The sequence below is a fragment of the Falco naumanni genome, chromosome 1 (assembly GCF_017639655.2).
Source record: "Falco naumanni isolate bFalNau1 chromosome 1, bFalNau1.pat, whole genome shotgun sequence".
NCBI classification, from domain to species: Eukaryota; Metazoa; Chordata; class Aves; order Falconiformes; family Falconidae; genus Falco; species Falco naumanni.
In genome coordinates, this window is record NC_054054.1 from 104431362 (window position 1) to 104451643 (window position 20282).

At 49.6% G+C, this 20282-nt stretch overlaps 1 protein-coding gene across 3 annotated transcripts in view; it reads left to right on the forward strand.

Annotated features, from left to right (window-relative positions):
- The window catches only part of CAMKK1 (calcium/calmodulin dependent protein kinase kinase 1), a 102613-nt gene that overhangs the window by 21013 nt on the left and 61318 nt on the right, over nt 1-20282 (forward strand). The gene's annotated exons all lie outside the window — the stretch shown is intronic.

The following is a 20282-nucleotide window of genomic DNA, read 5'->3' on the forward strand; positions in this document are numbered from 1 at the left end:
TTTTACGGCTCTGTATGCTCTTCACCAAGCAATGTATATGTTGGCATTTGTCCCAGTTAAATGTTGCCGGAGATGGAAGTGCCACAACTGATTTATGAAATTGGGAGTTAGAGCAGTGGAAGGTGACAGCGTGGCAGTTGGTGTGAGCACCAGTGGAAGTGAGAGATCTGCAGGTGGATGGGACAGTGAGATGCTCAGTGATGGCTCAGGCCTCCCAGCACTGGGGTGAGGAGCTGCTGACCCCGTTTTGTGGAAGAGCAGCGAGGTGTGGTCAATGTGTCTGGCTCTGTGTGATGAAGTGATGACAGTCAGGGGTAAAACTTGGCTTGCAAGCTTTGGGTTGCTAGCAGGACCTTGGACTCACTGCTTCTACAACAGTGATTCCTCCTCTGGACTGGAATGGAAAAGTGCACAGTAACTGCTTGAAAAAAAGATGACTCTTACCTGTCTCAGATGTGCAACTGGTTCTGAATCCATGAGCTTCTCATCCTCCCTGGACCCATCGTTAGATGTTGCTATAGGTAAGATCATGCAGCGGCATCTCTCTTTCTGCCCAGGTTCCTGAGCTGTGACTGGAAAATCTAATTCCCATGAAGCCCACCTGGAGCACTGGGTGAGCAAAGCAGTGATCCCATCCAGCAGTTCTTCCTTAAGCAATACGCATACTTAAGCATTTGCTTAGGTTCAGCAAGACCTAAGCAAACAAAGTATGTGTTGAGATCATTATTTAGTTCTAATCTGCACATCTGGAGGAAAAATTTAAAATCACAGTGGAAGGCATGGTGGGACTCCCTCTGCCTTCAACAAAGTAGATGCAATGCTCAATTGCAGCGGGGGGGCTCTGCTTCGCCTTGCTGTCACTAGTGTCACTAGAGGAAGGTCCTTCCCTCCAACCTTGGCTGTCCCTGCAGGGATGTGCTCGTTTAACCCTTCTGCAAAAAAAGTTTGCAGAATGCTGCAATCAGAAAAGTGCCTTGATCAAATGACTCCTCTGTGGGAGAGGAGTGAGGGGGCCTGGAGAGCAATGGAGGAGTCATAAGAGAGATGTAGGAAAATGCTTTTTATGGAATGAATGATTTTTGGTGCAGAGGCGGCAAAGTCATATTTAATTCTAATTCGGGGATTTTTTGGGAGCGCATGATTGATGCCCGACGAGGGGCGCAGGATGTTGTTTCTCGGCAGGCTGTCATTCCCACGCTCCGTTTACCTGTCAGCGCTCCTGCGGAGACTTTTTTTCTCTTTGGATGCTGTTAACCCACTTCCCACAAACACATCCCTGCAGCCTCTCCCAGGAGCCGGCAGCACATGAGGGGCCCCGTCCGGTCCCCGCAGCTGCAGGGAACCGCTTTGGGGCTGTGCTTTGTCGTGTTCTCGGCCGTCCCTTTGCCGCGCAGGCGAGCAGGAGCCTTCCTGCCATCCCTCCATCGGTGCCTTGTTGCCCATGGGCCAGGCACAGCACGGTGGCCGATGCCCCGTCGACTCTGGGCTTGCTCGCCAGCACAGCACAGTTCTATCCACCTTGCATACGGTCACCCCTAGCTCTCCTCTCCCTGCCATGGCTGTCATCTCCCTGGGGAAGGACTGGCTCTTGTACGTGGGTTGGTGCCTGGTGTGCAGCAGCAGGTCCCTGCTGGGTCCAGGAAGGTGATGCTGGCGCCGGGGCTCCTTTCTCTCCCACGCTGGCTTCACTTGGGAGAGCAGGGACTGGTAGCCCTACCCTTATAAAAAGGGCCATTAACAGTTTTGTTTTGCTGCAGTATAAATTTCAGCCAGACTCTTCCTCATGTCCCTGTCCCCTTAATTAAAAGCATGTATGTTAAATGCTGTGAGCCCGAGAGGAGTCTCATTGCAAAGTAAACGGAGAGCGTGGGACTTAAGTGAGCCTATTGTTCCCGCTGTACAGGGTTTATGCTAATAACAACAGCGGAGATTGAACCCAATCCCTGATGAGCTTTCCCAGAGTCTGATTAATCTGTTTAACAATGGATCTGGGTTTTTGTTTTGATCTTGTTCATGAGAGTTAGATTTTTGTCCCTTTCAGAGTAGCTGTGGATCATGTAAGCACAGCAGTATTGCTTTGCTAATTGGCATCAGGTTTATCCGTATCTATTATGTTAAGGGTTTGTAAGAGCACCCGTCACCATGGCATCAGAAGGCTTCCTATGCCAAAAATGCTTGATAAAAACATACATATACGTGTGCACACCCTTTTTGGGGGGGGTCTGTTGGAAAGTGCGAAGACATTCTGCTGGAAGATCATGGTTTTGCATAATTGTATTCCCCAAATAGTTAGCTTTGCAAATAGCTCTTGTCTGCTCATGCTGGTATTATGGCTCTGGTCCACATGCCATTGAAGAGAGAGACAACTTTCCAACGAGCTTTGGACCAGACCATGTACAAGCATAATTTTGCATTTCTGTTGTTTATGGTTCATACTGTGGGGATGGGGATGGTGCCCTAAAATAACAGAGTCAGCGACAGACCCTGACTCAAAAACTTAACTGTCTAAAGGTCAAGATGCAGCAAGAAGAGGAGAGAAGGCTGGGAAAGCAGGGGAAAGAGTGAAAATTTTTAGCCAGTCAGATTAGTGTCTCCCCTGGGCAGGCCACAAATGCTCTGGCTGGCTCTGACTTTCTGAAAAACAGGCAGCAGTACAGGGAAGCAAGATATTTAAAGTGAAGATGCAGATGTTGAAGGTAACAGGATTTAAAGGCTGTGTGACACAAAATACAATGTGGTGTAGAGCCGGAGGAGCCAAGCTACACAACGTGCACTCAGAGAAATGTTCCACTATTTATAACAAAAGCTTCTTTCTTGATTTTGCCTCTTCTTAAATGCGCTCAGTGATTGCTTTTCACATATGAATGCTTGTAAAAACGGAGCTCCCTAAGCAGACATGAGATGTTTATATGAGTTAATGACTTCGGAGAGCTCCGGTTGTTTAAGAAGAGTGGTGATGGAGTTGCCTTGATCGCAGTCAGCAGTCCTCCACGGAGCAGGTACAGTGCCGGTGGCAGGGCAGCGCGGTGGTGGCTGCGCGCACATCCATCCTTGGGCAGCTTTGTCATTACTGACTTTACTGATGTCCTTACTGCAGGGTGGGAGGGAGTCTTCCCGGGGGCTGAGAAATCCACGTGAAGTGTGTAACCTCTCTGGGATTCGTGCTGTCATGGAGCAGAGGGGTGAGTGAAATCTCGCCAGCGATTTCCAGTTGGAGCAGGGTGAAACCCTTAGCCTGAAACCAGGGATTTGTCATGGGTGGGTCTTTATAAAGCATTTTATTCTGCGTGTTTTCCTAGTGCTTCTTTGCTCCTTGCTGTCCCCTTTGAATTCAGCTGCCAGGAGAGAGAGCTGCATTAGTGTGTTGCTGGTTACGTCGGGAGCAGACCTGCCTTGCCCACAGGTTGGACGCAGACAGCTGAGCGAGTATTTCCAGGGGTGAGACTGTCCTTACACCTCTGCAGCAGGCTCCTAGAGAAAGGGATTAAGGATAACAGTAAGCTCCTTTCTGCCTCCCTCTCTCTTTCCCCAAGGTACAGCTATTTGTCTGCTGAAGGGACCTGTCTGTCTTTAACTTTGCTTTTCACCGGTGCCAGAGGCATAAGCTGGAAGCGCTGCAGCAGCGTGCTGGTCTGTAATCCGCGAGCAGCTAGCTTGTGCTGGCTGGGAGAGCTGGAGGTGGCCGGTGAAGTCTTGCTGTCTTGGACAGAGACAGGCACATGGAGCGATTATCCCAACAGGGAGCAGCCCTTTCATGACGCTGTAGCTGTAGCAGGAGAGCTGGTAATTACCCTTTATATTGAAGGGTGCCTTTAGTGTGGGAGAGGGGATGTATTTGCGTCAGCGTGAAGCGGATTCACAGTGGAGCTGCTGTGCACTCTGCTTGAAGGCCGTTAGGTTTTCCTCCCTCCTGGAGACCTGGTTTGTGCATCTGATAGGATTGTCGTGGAGAGCAGTAGATGATGAGGCGCTGGTGGGATCTGAGCTGTTTGCTTACATTTGTGTGCCTGTGTGTCCCTGAAGGTGTGCAAGTGCATGTGCCACCCTGGCAGCTGCTGGGCTGTGGTCACAGCTGAGCTGTCAGGCCCAGGGACCTCCGCCTGAACCCTTCGGAGGTGTGTGTCAACCCACCTGCAGCTTTAGCAGCATGTGCTGTAATGATGCTGAAAAGCAGCTTATCCTTTGCTAATCTTGTACCTGCACCCGCAGGCAGCTGTTATCATGAGCCTTTGTGGAGTTTTTCAGCGCTTTTTTTATCCTTCTCATCAATGCTGGCAGCTTCTGCTTTGTGGTAATTTTGACTTGAGTTGTAATATCCAGGTGTTTCTGGGCTGTTTCTTTGGGTGTAAGCCTCTCTCTCCATCCTCAGGCCAGCAAGTTGCCTGGGATCTCTTCCCTTCTGCTGCCAGAAATGGCTCATTGTCCACGTTAGATGGTTTTGGTGGTGAAGCTGAAGCTCTTGGAGGGAAGCAGGGTGTGAAAGGGGGCCGGGAGGCATAGGTAGACATGGGCTAATGTTTCAGCTGAGGAAGGTCACTGCCACACTCAAGCACAGCACCTCTGGAGCCAAGGCTGACTATCTTTATGGGATCAAGTCTCGTTATCTGACCTCAGTTTGCAAGAGGATGAGTTGTGGTCACTGAATTTGGCCCAAAGGGGTGTAAGGCAACTGTTCACACCTTTAGGCCAGCACGGGCGAATTGCAAATTCACTCCTTGATAAGAAATTGCTGTTCTTTTATATTTGTTTGTATAAAGGCAGATGCTCACAGGGCTGACCTGTTAGATAAAAACCCTGGCTGTGTTCTCCTGCAAGTCTGTTGAAATATTCAGAAAACCTAAAAACTGTGGAAATTCAATACGAAGACATTGGTTGTAGTGTGATGCCAGCGGTACAGTGCAGACCAATTTAAATTCTGCAGTTATTCCACTTATTGAGTGTATTCATTGTGCTGCGCTGATGGAACATGGAGCAATTAGCAGCCCCACAGAATGGCTGTGCACGGGGCTGTAAAACAGATTGAACAGACTTCTGGGGATGCCCAGGCTGTTTGTTGGGTGCATTACTGCTGCTTTGCTGGTGGCTGCCCCGATGGAGCACGGGGTGCCAGGAGCCTTCGGAGGAGACACCACACCTGCTGACTGGTGTCCTCACCTGGATTTTAGGAAGAGGGCAGAGGGACATCTGCCGTAGACCTGCTGTTGGATCTTAAGCTAGCAGTTCAAAGGCATCAAGGTATCTGTTGGGGTCTGTAAGAAGGATTTATGGGAATTACACCTGCTCCTCAGTGCTCTATTTCCCTGCCGGTGAATGTATCCCACAGGATGTTTGTGAAGGTGAGTGTGTCTGTTTTGCAAGGTGCTTGTATCCAGAATGGAAAGATATTTAAGAACCGTAAGTGGTTTAACTTAATGCTTTTTCAGTGTCGTATAGGAGCTTTTGTGAGAGTAATAGAAGGATGTTGCAAGAGTTTGGCTGTAGTTCTGGCACCTGCCAGCGCAGAGCCCCTGCCCATCCCTGCTGCTGGGAGCAGGGCATGTGCTTGCATTTGCGGCGGCGTGCCAAGCGGTTGGTGCCAGCAACGTGCACACACTTAACCCACGTGTTAGCTGAGGTTGGAGGCGTTTCCAAAGTTGGTTTTCAAAACACTTTAAATGCAAACTCACAACATGGTTTTCCTCTGCTGTTTCAGCACAGGGTTTCCCAGCGGTGTTCTGTCATCTTAGTGTGACAAGATGAGCGGCAATTACACTGGCATAGGAAATGGGAGCCTCTTCCTGACCTTGGAGTGCTGCTGCATTGACTTATAAAATGGTCAAGTGATTTAGGTAGTGAGATGGTTTGGGTATGGTGGTGGATTGAGTGAGACTTCTAGAGCCAATGTGCTTACTCATCAGATGACTCACGTCTTAGTCACTTCTAGAATAAGCGCTTCTCTTTTTGGGTGCTTCCAGAATGGCATGGGTAGAGAGGAGCTTAAAATTTCCACCTCCCCCTTTGATAATTTTTTAAAAAATTTCTTAAAAAAGAATGATTGTGGGAGGGAAGTCAAATCAAGGCCTTCGGAAAGAATGTGATGGGATGGTTTATCGGACAGAAGAGGAAACAGCTCTATACGACAAGTAAGGTGCATCCCAAAAGCTGAGTCTGAATTCTACAGCGCTGTGAAACTTCAATTAATTTTGCTGTTTGTTTTCTGGTCAGGCAGAGTGATCTCATGCTTCAAACCAGAATTCTCAAGCCTTGTTCTCAGGTTACTTTAGTGAGTCCACGCTGTGGGTAGCTGCGAGTCTGAAGCCTATTCCAAATTCCTGTGCCACCAGCAGTATGTAAAAGCATCCTAGATGGAAGCTGGCCCCTGAAATGATCTCAAGATTGCTGTGCGAATAAACCCCTGCTGTTGTCAACTTTTATTTATATGTAATTATATTTTTCCATTACCAAAATATTGGAGAAGTCAACTTAAACCAGACTGTTTAGAAACATGCATATGTTTAAGCAAGTGAATAGCGTGTCTGGGAACCTGGGAGAGAATGAAAAATTGCCTTGTAATCCACTCTAAGCTTTATATAGCAAATAAACTGTGGAGTGTTTTTTTCTTTCTAATCTCATAGTCATCCTGCAATAAATATAATGTGGGCTGTTCCTGATCTAACAGAGTTCCTGATGAATCAGTTGAGCTTAGAGTGGCACAGTGTGATCTCTGCTGCTTATTTGACCTGTGTGGCTGGGTGGCAGCTGGAGTGGGAGAACCATGCAGGGAGTGACACGGGGTGTTGCTGCTGGCTTAGGCATAGGTTTTGTGAAACTGGATGTGGTTAAACTCCTGCTGGTGCTTCAAGTGTTGAAAATGGGGATGCAGTGGCTGTCAAGAACAGGTCTGTAAGCATGACTCCAGTGCAGGCGTTTTGATTTGTGGCAGGAATGCTGACGGTAGTGTTGCTATAAAGAATGATGGTGATGTTAGGTCTACTCTTACAATGGTGTATTCAATTATAGGAAGAGTACAAAGGTGCGTGAAGGAGCCAGAGATCGGGAATCAGAAATTTGGGATTCTCTTACCAAGCGTTGCTGTGCTAAGTGACTGTGAGCGAGAGTGTCTCTTCCAAATTCCTCTCTGTAAATGTTCTTTCGACCTTTGGTGAATAGGCACCATCTGTCAGACACAGGTAGGTCGTGGCAGGTGACAGATACTATGTAAATGAGAATTTCCCACTGAAATGTATCAGGCTACAATTTCAAAAACAGGAAGCTGAGGAATAGGGTTTTATTGTTAAACTGAACTGGTGAAAGGGAAGTCAAAAATAGTTTTCTTACCAGTGTCCTTTGTCAGGTACTAGAGAATAATTCACAGGCTTGTAGGTTATAAGGTGCCTCTAATTGTCTATGCTAGGTCTCCTGGATCACAAGCCTGGAGGACTTTACAAGCAGTCCCTTTTGGAGAATTCAAGTCCAGAGGAATTTATCACTGCCTTAAGAAGTTTTCCAGCTTTTTGCCTCTTTTAATTACAGAAGAAGTTTCTTTGTGTTCTCTGTTTTAAAATGTAACTACTTTATGAGATTGTTGGTAAACCTCAAAGGCAAAAGAATTATACTAATACATGATAATAATAAGAAAAGGCAAATGTTAGCGATTTGGTGGTGTTACTGCACAGAAAACCTTCCACATCAGGTTAGTTCATGGGCTGAGAATGCAGATGAAGCTGCCTCCGAGTGGGTTTGTACTAATGCTCAGTGTTTGGTTGATGATATTGGGTGTTTCTGGGATCCCTTTCCACGTGAGTGTGTGTGTGTGTGCCTCCCAGATACCAGCAAGCAATTAGGAAAGCACAGGAGATTACCATGCTCCCTGCACCCCCATGTGCATCTCATGGGCTCCGGTGGCCACAGAGGGGACAGCCACGGTGGTTCAGGGCTGGAGAGGGACAAAGCAAGAGGAGCTGATCAGGAACTGCGTCCAAGTGTGGTGCTGGAGCATCTTCAGCCTATGGTGGGAGCAGCAATTTTTGGAAGACTCAGTCTGAGTGTAGCCCATCTCCCCAACAGGTGAGACCTTCCTACAGCCCTCTGCAACTCCACGGCTGGATTGTGTCCTCGCTCCCTGTGCTCATGTGCTGCAGGCAGCTGCAAACTTGCCTGGATGGAACCCAGCCCTGCCTCCGTGGTACATGTGGTGCCCCAGGGCTGGTGGGGAGGGCTGGTACCAGGGCAGTGGAGTTGCGGTGCTTTCTCCTCATCGCCACGCGGTAGGACGCAGAGCTCAAGGTGGCTGTTTGTGTGTTGTAGCTGGCACGGGTGGAAGGAAGAAAGCTGGGTAGAGGTGGGACCCCATCTAAGAGAAGGATGCAATGGGAATTATTTCTGATGCTTCCTTGACATGAGCCCTGCTAGCCTAAGAAAGAGCTGTAGATGGAAACGTGGATGAAAATGCTGTCATCCTGCTTCCCTCCTGGGAAAGGAGCCCTGGGATGGCTCCGCTGTAACTGGGCAGCTCTCATGTTTAGACACGTGTGAAACACATTCACCCAGACACTCACATATGAGTATTTCCACATTTTTGAAGCTTTGATTTTCAGTGTTGTTCACACTTCAGCACATGAATGTTGGCCCTTCTGATGTCCTGAGACCGTAGTTAAAGTTCAAGTATGTGCTTAAGTGTTTTGCTGGAGTAGAGCCGACGTCTCCGTTGCAGAGAGAAGCAGCGTGTTGGGAAACTTGGGGACTGCATACAGACTAATTGTTCTGACATGCATCCTGGAAGGTGCTGAGCACCCTGGCTGGGAGCCAGCAAGGCTTTTAAACACTTGCTTTGCTTATTTTTTTCACATTGTTAGAGTTTCCTCCTTTGATTTCTTTTCCCCTGGCAAGGAGGGAAGGATACCTGAGTAGCCAGAGCAGTGTAATTCATCTGCCAGCAATCCCCTGACCCGTACCGAGGGATGCCTCACGGGACAGGGGAGGGCTGGTGGGCGCAGGTAGTGCTACCCATGCCCAAGCCAACCGGCTTCATATTTTCTCTTCTGCATTCTCCTGCTGGGCAGGGATGCATACCAGGCTGCATGAGCAATGCTCAACCTAGATTTGTAAACCGCATCCCATCTTTCCACATGTCTTTGCTATTAAGCTGCACAGATGATATTTCCTCCCTCCCTTTTCCTCTTTGACTGTGTTTGCCTTTCTCTTGCCTTGAAAATTTTGGCGGCGAACTGCCAAATTCAGGTTGGACTTGGAAGTGGCATCGTCTGCAGTGGAGCCCAGGGCAGGGTGGAGAGGAGCCTAAAAATCCTCTGCAAGTTGATGGCTTCTGACCGCTCTCAGGTTTGCCAGGCGTTGTTCTCTGGGCTTGCCCGCTGCGTGCAGGAGGAAGGTGCTACAGCCCTAGTCAGAGACTGGGAAGGAAGCTCTGATTCTGCAAAGAGATGGCTCTGTGAGCGCTGCTGTCGATACCAGCTGTGTCCCCTCTCTGTTCCCTCTGTCCCTATGTCTTCAGCCCAGGCAGCTCCTCCTGCAGCTCAGCGTGCCACGCTGGGGCATGTGAAGCAAGACTAAAATCCTGTGTTGCCATCATAAACTGCACCTCCCTCAGCGAGGGACATCTTGCCAGCAGATTTACTTCCCATTCTGCCCCTGTAACTGCTGACTTGGTGGCCAGAAAGACGCCTTTCTCTGCTCCCCTTGCTGCTCTACAGAAGAGACAGCTGTTGGGTGGGTTTGCATCATTTCTAACACTTCCAAAAGGGTCCAGCTGGTTGAGTACAATGCACAGGAGTTGTCCTGGGCCACAGAGAGCAGCGGGGCTGCTTTGGTGTCCCAGGGTAGGCAGGCACCCCAACGGTGGCTGCTGCTCAGCCCCAGGCTCACTGTGCACCACGGCTGGAATGGCTGGGGTGCAACCAGGGTGCCCCAGGGGGGCATTTTCACATTGCTTTTCCAAGTAAAGCTGCACCTAGAAACTTTTGTTGGCCCTTTGGTGCTGCAAAGGCTTTTTCATGCTCTGACAAATGCTGATGTTATCGCTAGCCTAAATTTCTGGAATAGTGCTGCAGTGACTCAAAAGAGCAGCCTTTCCCAGGAGACTGGCTGGATAATCTCCAGTCATTGACCTTGGAGCTTTGAAAAGTGCAGTTTGGCTTAAAGTGCTAAAGCTTAAGGCTTCAAAGGAATTGGGAAGCCTGCTACCCTTTCCATTTCCAGGCAGCATGGGTTACGTGTGCACGGACAGGCGTAATCACAGGGGTGGTTTAGCTGGGTCTGACCCCAGCGGGAGCTGTTGCTCATCCCCGGGAGCCTGTTCCCTCTGTACACAGAGCCTCTCTGCCGCTGCCTTTGATTTTGTGCAGGTCAACTGAGGCAGTGTTTTCCAGTCCCGGGGTTTCTAAAGATGGGAGTTATCCATGTGGAAATACAGCAAATACTTTGACCTCAGAATCTGAAGTCTGTTTGGCTTTTCCTTACAGCGTTCCCTGCTTTCTGTCCTGCCCTCTCTAGTTCTGTGCTTTGCCTTTTGCCTTGGGGTGCGCAGGCTGGCAGAGCTGTGAAGACCTTCAGCCCATGGGCACTCAGAGATGGGTGCTGGATCGTTTCCCTCGTTAAAACTCTTTGCAGTGATCACCTTGAATAGAAATCTCTACCCGTATTTGAACTGCTGGGAAGAAGAAAGCCTGCTGTGTTCTGTGCTGTACATTTTTATTGTAGATTGCCAATCTTGGAACAGCTGGAAAAGTCTTTCCAGCATTTTAAAAACATCAATTTCACTGCAGCTGGCTTACAGAACGAAGCAACTTGATATATCATCTGAAATACCTTCTGAAAGCTTTTAGCAGCTGAAAGCTTTTTCTTTATCCAGGAGAAAGATAAACCTCTAAGATGGACATGTTTAAATGTGAACTTGTTCTGCCTGGTGGCTTGTTAGGTTTCTCGTGGCTGTTTTTTAAACACTAACTTCAGTGCTGGTCTGCGCTGTGAGATTTGAGGCTGGCAAAGGTATTTGATGCCGCGTTACTTTGCTGTGTTGAGGATTTATATGTGTGCTTTCCCAGACCCCACTTTGCTGCTCCTGAGCTACACCAGCCTTGTTCTGCAGTGATTTGCTTTTCTGTCATTGAATTCTTACATGCAGCGATAGGAAACCTGAGCATCCGTGAGCACCTCAAAGGCAGAGTGAACCGTGGCAGTCGGTATGGAAGGTGCTAAAGGGTGCAGAAGAGGAGGTGGGCAGGACTGAAGAGTGTACTGGTGAATTAAATAAACTGGAGAGGAGGGAAAGAAGTGGCCTGGAAGCATGCAGGCTTGTCTGCTAGGTGCTGAAGTGCCGCTGTGGGCTGAGGCACTGCTGCTGAAGCAGCCTGTCTGCACAACTTCAGGTTGCTTCTTCCCTCCTCCTTTATTTACTAGTGTATATCATGAGCTCCGCTGAGGAAGCAGGATGCTGCTCAGGCTCATGAGGCCCTGCTGCAGAATATATTCCAGAAATTTGGGAATGTGAGTAGAAAAACAGCCGCAGGCTCTGGGCTGAGCTGGCAGCATTCATGGTTGGGAAACCTCTGGGTTACCTGTGTAGGTTTGGTGCAGAGTGCTGAAAGCAACGCCACTTAACCTGTTTTTTATAAGACTTCTGTAAATTCACCCTGGGAGGAGGAGGAGGGTGGTGTGTCTTCCTCTCTGCTACTCCCCTCTGCAGCTTTTGAGTCTTGATGGGCAGAGGAGGAGCCCTCAGAAGCGTGAGGTTCCAGCCTGTGTGCTGGGCATTGGCAGCGATAGGGATGGCCCTGGAGGAAGGCTGGAGGAGGTCAGCTTCACGTGTGTAAGTGACTGATGGGAGAAGGCTGGAGGAAAGATGGAAGCAGATTTGTCTCAGTGGTGCCCACTGAACAGACAAGAGGCAACGGGCACAAACTGGAATAGAGAAAACTCCATTTAAAAAAGAAAAAAACCCACTTGTTTCACTTTTTTTTTTCTTGTCACTGCATAGCAGGCAGCTGAATGGAGACTGCCATCCTTGAATAAAATTCTCTTGGGAAAGGAGCAGGCGGGCTGTTCCTCGTGGTCCATGGAAGGTGGGCGCAGCTGTATGCCATGTGTGGCCCTTGTGGTCCTTGGGGCTTCTGGTCTTTAGTTTCACATGTGCAAGCACCTACCGCAGGCTCCTGGTTGCACTCTGGTGCAGGAGGGACCACATAGCTCCACCAAGGAGCAATTCCAGATGATCAGCCGTTACTTTACGCTTGTTTTTCTATTCTTCAGGGGCACAGGCTGGTGTGTGAGTGCTGGTTTGCCTGGTTGGCAGGCTCCCCTGCTTTTCTGGAGCCTTTGCTGCAGGCTGGGCTTATCAGACTTAAACCCCAGTCCTTACACTAATAGCAGCGGGCAGATGCCATGTGCTGTGTCTGTTCATGCAGGTCTGTGCATGTGCTCACTGCTGTGCATTGTGGGTTTGGTTCTTTTTCTCTTATATTCTCTTACATTCTCTTTTCTTTCTCTCCGTGCCACAAGAGATGCTTTCTGTAGGCTGCTTGCTGGTGCCAAGACATGTCCCGCTTCGCCACGTCACCTTCAAGTGACTGTGCAGCAATTGCAGTGCTTTAGAACCAGGTTTGATTGGAGTGCTCAGTTCTGCTCCCATGAGATCGGAGGGAATTTGGCCGTGGTGGAGGGTTAGACCTTGCCCTTGCAGACTGATCTGCTGTTCAGGTCCTCTTGATTTCTTTGTTTTTGGTTTGTTCATACTGTACTGTCTTCTATGCCAGTTTTGAGGTATCATTACAGATTGGCTCATCTGAGACAATTTGCCTTAGAACAACTGAAAAACCTTTTTTCTTTAACCTGCTGTTTACCTCGCCATGGTGCAGACATTTGAAAAGTCATTATTGCAATGAAGACCCTAAATATTAAAGACTGTAATTCTGAAGTAGGTAGTTTGCTCATGAATCAATGGAGTCTGGCCTACTGCCTTCCTTGTTAGTATTTTACAGATACTCTAAGCTTTTCAAACTTCAGGTAATCTGACATATTCTCAGTTATTTTTTTGAAGCACTCCCTCGCCCACTGTTTAAATGCCACCTCCAGCAAGCTGTGCTCCCTGCTGCTGCTGGCCCCTCTCCTGGGAATCATGCTGCCTCTCAGCTCAGCAAGTGACAGCAACCATGATCCTTCTTCCTCCTCTTTCTCCTCCTCCCTCCTCTTTCTCCTCCTCCTCCCTGCTCAGGTTCAGCCCCAGGAGTCTCCTCTCTCCACTGCACAGATTCTGCACTGACCCTGCGAGGAACCTCCCTGTGTGAGTTGATGTTGCCCATGCCCACCTGTGCAACCTCCAGCTCTAACAGTACGTACTCATACATGGGGGTCAGAAGGCTGTTTTCCCACTGGATTATGAAGTTCAGCTTTCCCTGTGCATGGTGCAAGATGTATTTGGGGTATTTCCTGCACTTTTAATGGGCATTGGAAGAGGAGGTTGGGGTAGGTAGGCTCTGAGGTCTGAGTCAGCATTGGCTGAGTGCCAAATGGGAACACGCACAGAGTAGCTTTGGAAATGGGGTTCTCCTGGGTTTTTGCTCTCTTCTGCCATCAAACTGAGTGATTCAGATGTTGTCTAGTCTGTATATGCATATTAACAAGCTCAATTCCTTCTTACTGCTTTCCCTAGTGTCACTTGGAGGTAGGGCAGACAATCTGGTATGGCTAGGGACGTGCTGGGATGTCCTCTGCATGGTCATGTAGCAGGACTGGGCTTGGTGTGTTCTGCCCACGCTGATCTCCTCCATCCTTCATTGCTGCAGTGTCAGGGCTGATGTCAGGCTGGCACAGGGGCTGCAGTCCTTCCACCACAACATTTTTGCATCCTTTGTCACAAGGGCAGATGGGATTTGTTATAACCTGAGCTCAAGTTGTCTGCAGGGACAGTGTGGATGTGTGGAGCTGGGTGTTGGGATATGCTGGGTTTGTGGGATGTTGCAGAGATGATGAGTTGAGGCGCTTCACATCATTGCTGGAAAAATATGTGGGATATTTGGGCGAAGTGCCTCTCACTGACCACTCCTCATGCTTTCCTGACTGTAACTTGCAAAATAAAACCACTTGCGATGCTCATATACTGATAAACAGCTTTAAAAGATTAAAGCAGAGTTGAATATGGTCCATTATCAGGGTCTCATGCCCACAAGTCTTGCTGAACCTCTGTCTGCTATAAAACATGGGTTTATACCATATAGAATGGTTTGCCTTGGAAGGGACCTTAAAGACCATCCAGTTCCCACTCCACTGCCATGGGCAGGGACCCCTTCCACCAGCCCAGGCTGCTCCCAGCCCCGTCCAGCCTGGCCTTGGGCACTGCCAGGGATGGGGCATCCATCCAGCTGCTCTGGGCAGCCTGGGCCAGCGCCTCACCACCTGCACAGTGAAGGATTTTCTCCTAATATCTAAAACACAGCAGCCAAACCCATCATACAAAAGTAGTTTGTAGCCAGGGCTTGAGTACAAAGGAGCACAACTCCTTCGATGTATTGGTGTCATCCTCACCAAAGCTGTGGTTAAAATGTGCCAACATAGCTGTACCCGGTCAAAAAATGTTCTGGCAGGGCTCCTGTGTCACCAGCGTGATCTGGAGCCTTTGATGTTAATGTCACTCTCACTTAGATAGATTTGGCACTCCTCAATGTTTTCTTGTTACAGGAATTTCCTTAAGTAGAAACTTTTTCTTCAGAGTAATTTTTGGTTGATTATTGCTTATATATGCAATTAGCGTAATTGCATCTGATTATGCAGATTTATTTAATCATATAATTAGAACAGGGCGGGATGAAATATAATGCAGTTGGGAAATCTTTTGTAAAACTTCCTGAGCTCGGTACTCAGCGCGCAAGGTGGTTGTTACCTCTTGCACTGTAGGTTGGTAGACTGGCAATGCAGTTCAGCATGCTGGCTAGTTTCAAAACATATTTAAAACATGCTGTTAATAGCTCTTAAAATTGTTTACATGGCCTTCGTGGTGTGAAGGCATGTAACTTCTTATTTTTCACATGGTAATAACAGGAGCATGCTGCTGAGCTCAGCCCCGCTGTCCCACACCTTACGCCCAGGGATTCGAAAGCGTCGGACCAGAGCCCTGGATCCTGTCCTCAGCTGGGATCTCTCATGGGGAAGAGAGGGAAAGCAGGACAAGCACGGAGCGGTGCACCTCGGGGTGCTCATCCTCTGTAGCTCAGAGGCTGAACTGGCCATGAAATCCATTTTGAAAACACCCTGCCTTGCTAAGGACTAAGGAGGTGAGAGAAACAGTGCATTTTCCAGATCGTGGTCTGGAGAGGTTTGTTGTTGTTCCGGAAAGCTGGCAGGAGTGTGGGCCTCGACCTGCTTTTCAAATTTCTCATGCCGTGCTTGAATTGCAAAAAAAAAAATACTGTTCTTTGTCACTCAGCGGTTACTTTAAAAGCTGTGCTAGGAGCTTCACAGGAGTAATCAAAGCGCCTCGCGTTTATGATCTAATTTTCAGCTGTGGCACAACAGCCAGGCTCACTGCCAAGAAGTGTGGAGAGAAGAAGGGAAAGGACTGAGATGATTGCAGCAGAATCGAGTGATTTCTCAGCGAGACACGATTATCTGTGCTCTGAAACAAGAGCCTCATAAGCCGCAGGATAAAGCAAACGTGTGGCATGTGTGCGTAAAGCACAAACAATATATTCTTATTTATTCTTTGGGATGTGTTAACATCTCCTGCTTTGAGTCAGGAATCGGTACAAAAAGTGATTATCATCTTCCCGGCGAGAACAGAGTCCAACTGGCTGGTCTGGTGTGCATCTGTCATGGTGGTCCCTGGGGGGATTTGCTTTCTTTAGGGCTTCACAGAGCTGCAACTTGTTCTTTGCCACTGGGTTTGGGTGCCTTTTGGCCAGTGGGTGTCTGAAAGTGCTTTGCAGGGATGCCTGGGAGCCCGTGTACTTCTCTGGGGCCGGATTGCTGGCAGCAGCAGTGGGAGCGGAGCTGGGGGGCAGGCACCTCACTGGCAGACCCCCTGCTCGGTGTGCTGGCGGGGGGCAGAGCTGAGATGAAGGCCAGCACGCTCTGAAGTGAATTGCTGCAGGAAAAAACGAATCCACCGGCTGCTCTCCCACCACAGCAATGGGACACATCAGCGGCTGGCTCCTTACACCTGAAGAGCCGTGTGTTGCAGACCAGTTTGTGCTTCTGGCAGCTCAGACGCTGCTCTGGTGCGTGGCTGTGGGGTGTAAGCCCCCCCTTAAACTTCTCCAGACCAAAGGTGTCGGAGGGAGCTGGCTGGGCTCCAGGCAGGTGCTTCCCCCATCTCGAAGAAGTTGATGGGGTCAGGGTGGGGTGTGTGGAAATACCTCCCCCGTGTCAGGGCAGCGGACTGATGCTGAGCCACCAGGGCTGTCCTGCAGAGCCAGCTGCAGATCCAGGAGCGTGGGAGAAGCTCCAGGATGGAAATAGTCACGGGCTGTATTTCTTGGGGTGGGGAGAGAGCTCAGGCTTTGGAAGGGACTTGCTGACCTCATATTTCAAAGATGTCATTCGAGGAGCTGTTCAGGACTTGGCAACCCAGCCCAGGACTTGCTGCTTCTCTCCTTAAAGGGAGTTTCTGGTGCCGGCTGACAGCAGTCAGAACAGATTCTTCATTGGGGCAGCGTCTGATGGAAACACACCACAAGCACCGGGTGATACGAGGTGGGGCTGGACGTGCAGCCCAGCTCTGCCCGCAGGCAGGGCTGAGCTCCTGGGCGGGGGGCTGACCTGAGCTGAAGGATGCTGGTGATGGAGATGACATCCCCTCCGCAGGCAGCCTGCCCTGGTACGTGGCTAGCTGTGCCATTCAGAAAACTGGGGCTGATTCCTGACCTTGCCAGCGTGTATTGAAGTGGCAGAGTAAAGCCTTCTGTGACCTTTGGAACCTCTCTTTGTGGGTCTTGCGTGGTCAAGAGGCACCTAATGGATGTTGCCTTCAGACAGGGTCTCAGTGTGACACCCCTGCTGGTCCCCACGCTGGCACGGAGGGTGCCATCCACAGATGTTTGAAGAAGTCTCCAAATCTGAGCAGCAGCAGAATTGCTGCCTGCATGCTATCCATGCAAATGCTCGTTACGGCTATTATTCAGCATGACTTATTTTACTGCAAAGGCACTTGATGCCTCCGCGCAGGGCAGGTATGTCCTCAGGGACAGAAAGGGGAAGCGGGAGGAGATGGGCTGGGGACAGTGTCGTCCCTCTTAACTGGGGAACTGCGGCAGAGGAAGCTGCAAAGTCGCTTTTCTGGGTAGCCTGTAGCGAAATCGGAAAATGAAACTGGATTTGCAGAAGGCCAGGACCTTTTCACCTCCCCGTCCTTGCTCATAGGAACACTTCTAGTGAGCCAAATGGATGGACCAAGCAGTAAACTAGATATACAATTTTTTATTTTTCAAACAACGCTTTGAAATGCTTTGAGGAGCAAACATAATTGCGTTCACTCATCTCCCGCTCCCACGTACAATACAGATTTTTTTCTAGAATTGTATTCCTTTCAAAAGGGTGGTTTTTGTACCGTGCTGTGCCCAGTGCCTGTCTGGGAAACCTGTGCAGCAATTTGATAAATCTATTGTGAAAACCACAGTTGAAGTGGCAGTCTGCATGCAGCAGAGGAATAGCTACAGTGAAAAAAGGTAAATAAGATAGGTGTAAGTAAATTAATTTTGCTCATATAAGCTTGTTTGCAGCTTTAGTTCACGTCTGCAGCATAATCCTGGGATCTGCAGCAGGTGTTTGGAGTTGGGGGGGGATCAGGCTGGTGACCGCATGAAGAGCATCAGACCCAAAGCTGTGGAGGTGCTCACAGAAGGTCGTGGTGGTGTCTCTGTTGTGCTGGGATTTCCCATCACAGCAAGGTGCGGTTGTGTTACAGCCTGCCAAACTGCAAATCCATCGTCGATTTTTGCCTCTCAGAAATAAATAGTTGCCTTTTGTACTGAGTTTTATGCACAGTAAGACTGATGTGCTTGTTCAGAAACCATTGCTTTCCAATATGCTTCTGGAGGATTTATCAGTGAAAAGGAATCCTTCAGAACAGCAGGACCTGAAATAAAGCCCAGGTCTCAGATGAACAATGATTTTAAGTCTTGCTGGATTTTTTTTTTTAGCATATTTTAGCAGCACTGTATTTGTTGTGATGCTGCATGGGTCTATTTGTTTTGATTGGATGAACTGATTTCTGGGGTTTATCTTCAGTTTATCTATTTAAATGGTCAATTAGCTGAAGATTTATTTTGCAGCCTGAGCTGTGGGTTGGAGCTGTGCAAGCGCGCTTCTGCTTTTGAGAGGGGGACAGCCTGGGGTGCCTGGTCTGGGCAGTGAGGAGCCGTGCAGGTGGCTAACCCAAGCATCCCTGTCTGCTGGGACCTGGCGGCTATTCCCAGCACTCCTGGCTTTTTTTCCCTGTTGACTGAGCAGTGCCAGGCACCCAAGTGTTCTCCATCCAGGTGGGTGATTTGTGGGCTGAGGTGGGCAGGCGCTGTCCTCCCCTCACTCCCGCGTGTGGGCAGACCTCACGGCAGGAGCAGGGAAGAAGGCAGGGGAGCTGTGGACCTCAGCTCTGGCTTGATTTTCTTCTTGATGCTCCCCAGGAGCGACATGAGCTCTGACTGTCCAGAAGCTAAAGCTGCTGCAAGGAAAGGCCTGGGGTTTGTTTCTCTGTAGGCAGAAGAGCAAAGCCAGGCTTTTAAGGCAGGGTGGAATCAGAGGTTTCCTCTTATCCCTCGTGCAAGCTGGATTAAATGGTGAAAGAATTTTTACTCCCTTCATTTAAAGTAGTTTTCCTGATTGAAGGAAACATGCAGGCTGGAGTGCAACCCCCCCAGCAGACGAGGGCTGACGGTGAGGATGCTGAGCGGGGATGCTTCCCTGGTGCAGAGCAGCCCTGGGAAGCCACAGGGCTGGGGGCTGGTCTGTGCTTCCCAGCGGCCGAGGCGCTGACCGTCACCCAAAGCTGAGCACACAGGCATCTCACAAGGAATAAAAATCCTGGGAAATGTGCTGTTCCCCACAGGCTCTGGAGTGCCAGGAAAGCCTCACCAGAGAGAGCAGGGTGGCCACAAGGCTGCCGGTTGCCCTGACCTGATGCTCCCAGAATCTTTCCAAGTGCAAACCTCTCATGAGTGTTTTGCAAACAGCAGACCCTCTGTGGGCTGCCTGCAAATCGGTTCCAAAGGACAGGATCGTCGCTGAGCCGCTGCAGGGCTGCAGCTGGCTTTCTAGCTTGAAAAAAAAAAAAGGGGGGGGGGGGGAGCAGGGGGGGTTTAGCTGGGGGGAGGCTTGTGCTGGTTTGCCCGTGGGTTTGCGGGACCACGTGCCTATGTGCTTGGCCGAACCCTGCGCCCCTTCCCTTGCTGCCACGAGCCGCCCCCCGGCGCTTGCCTCCTGGCTCTGCAAGGGATTTGTGCTTTGGGATTGAAGGGTTTAAATATAGTTTTAATAGAAGCTTTTAAAGCTGATCTCACCGTTTCATTACTGTTTTGAGCGAGTGACATTTTCTGTTAATTTGTTTCCAACGAGCCCACAGAAAAGGCAGGAGGAGGGGGGAAGATGCTACTCAGGTGGGGAAGGAGGCTGTGGGAAGGGATGCGTTAGATCTGGATGTTCCCCTTTCATGACATTGAATGCCCAGCGTGTCCCCCCGGTGACTGTCACGCTACCTAGGGTGAAGCCTCCCATCCAGATCTTTTTTCCTTATGGATATAAAAGATGGCTTGAGCTCGGCTGCTGCGCTTCAGCGGGGGACGTGGGCTGCCGCTTCTCTCTGCGGCAGAGTTCAGCTGTGGCGGGTTTAACTGAGCATTGCTGGGTGGCTTTGAGCCAGGCTCAGCCTCTGCTCCGTGCCCTCGAGGGGTGTCCCCTGGGTTCCCAGGGTGATGCTGGAGGGGACCATTTCAACTCACTCACCCCCAGCCTTCCTCATGTAAATTAAAGGTAGCCAGCATGAAAACAGGGCGATGCAAGCATCACCGGGCTTGCGGGGATTGTTATGCACAACCTGCTTCGCATGCAGAAAACCAGAGGCTGCAATATTTCGGAGCGAAGCCTACCCTGGTCCTCACTGGATGCAGTCCAGGATTGCTGGGAATAAAACAAAGTTCTTTCCCGCTGTCCCCAGGAACGGGGCAGAGGGATGAGATGGTGTGTCCTGCAGCACCGCATCTTCAGAGGTGATGAAGGGGGTGACGGCCGTGTGCTGCAGAGGAATATTTTCTGATCTGGACTGTGCTGGGAAGACTGAAATCTGGTTTAAACTGAGACTGAAATTA